This window comes from Vigna radiata, unplaced genomic scaffold, assembly GCF_000741045.1.
Source record: "Vigna radiata var. radiata cultivar VC1973A unplaced genomic scaffold, Vradiata_ver6 scaffold_379, whole genome shotgun sequence".
Taxonomy (NCBI): Eukaryota; Viridiplantae; Streptophyta; class Magnoliopsida; order Fabales; family Fabaceae; genus Vigna; species Vigna radiata.
The window spans coordinates 198,190-200,090 of NW_014542547.1; positions in this window are offsets into that span (position 1 = coordinate 198,190).

Here is a 1,901-nt window from a genome sequence, read left to right on the forward strand (position 1 = left end):
GAATGCATACATAACTCAAGCAAAGTAAGTGGGAATTCAAGTTTAGAGAAAACCTGTGTTGATTCATGATTCATCTCACCAGTAACAGTAGAATGAGCAACTGCATCCTCAGGTGCAAGAGTGGGGAGATTAGGAGGGTGGGAAAGTAGATGGCGCAGTAGTAAGCTCATGACTCTACTCCCCATCTCCTATGTGAATGACACTGACATCATCTGGAAGCTGAACAGTCTGGAATGGTGATTCCTCAGAAACTTGAGACTGTTCCTTGGTGCACTACGTGACCATCTGCCCTCACAACTCATTTAATGTAGGCTTAGAAGAAGTAGAGGATTTGGCAGGTGCCTCTTGTTGTTGTTTTTGCCTTTGATTTTGCTGATGTGGCTTCCCATTGTTGTAGATGTTGATAGCATAAGCTTGAGGCTTATCATGAGAAACAGGGTGCTACAAAGAAGGGCAGGCATCCATATAGTGGTCACTGGAAGGACATATAGCACACAATCGTGCAACATATGCAGATGGAGGTGCTGGTCTCTGGTTGGATGCCAACTGTGTCACCAAACTCACAAGAGAATCAAGCTTGCTTTCCAATTTCCTACCAGCAGCTGATGAAGAATGGGCAGGCTCGTGAAACTATAGCTACTGTGGTTCCTGAACAGGTGGAGAAGGCATACAAGAATTCGGAAATGGTTGATATTGTTGTGGAGCATCATACCATCTCAAGCTAGCGTCATTCCATCCAGGATCGTTATTGTGACCATACTGAGCAGGGAAGAATGTATCCAAGAACGTATGCTTAAGATCTTCCCAAGAAGTGATGGATCTTGGAGGAGGACAATACAGTCAACCCCTTGCTGCTTCTTGTAATGAATGCGAAAATGCCCTTACAAACATGTCTTCGTCCGAGACATCTGGAGGTTTTATTAAAGAGCATAATGTGTATAACTCCTCCAAATGTCTACATGGGCATTCACCTGCAAAACCACGAAACCTAGGCAGCAAATGTATCAGTACAGTGTTGAAAACACAACGAATATCCTCATCATCAAGTGGAAACGGCTCCCTAGGAGCACTCTCATGAGATGGAGGAGGAACCTTACTGTTCTCAACATAGAAATCAACAAGAGAATCATAATCATAGGCATAGGCAGAAGAAGCAGTATCCACATAACCAAAATAAGTAAACATGGGAAAGAAGGGGGAAAAGAAGAATGCAATGAAAATATGCAACTAAAGCTACCTAAATGCAACACACAATGACGAAGACACAAAACAGAACATCACACTCACAACACAAGACAAAACACAACACATACTAACACAACAAAAGACCTAAAACCGAACCGTTGGTCCCCAACAACGACGCCAAAATTTTGATGGGTGTCGCACCCCATGCAAAAGTTAATGTCCATAAAAGAATGCAGTATAGACTAGGAAGTGACTCCTAGGCCGTCTCTCAAGGACCAATTGCGGTTCAGAATCAAGTCTAACACGAAGTGGGGGGGGGGGGTTTGTGAAAAGTTTTGTGAATGCGGATAAACTAAATTAAAACACGGATACAATAGAAATGTAAAAACGAATATAAAAACGGTTTCAAAGACAGAATGGAAACGGTTGGTCATTAACTTAATTACAATGTTTCTTATCACAGATCAACAAAATAAAGCCGACTCAAACCTCTAATCCAACACAATTAATCAACTAAGCGCAACCTAATTATGTTCTCATAAAAGCGGACTAAGCAAACGCAATGTTAATATCAAATCTAATTTACACCATGCAGTTTCATCAACTAAGAGAAGACTCAACACCAACTGGGCAACTAAGTGTATACCCAATTGCAAGTGCAAATACAAATTTCATATTAACCAAGTCAGAGTGGCAAATACAATCACAGTCCAGAA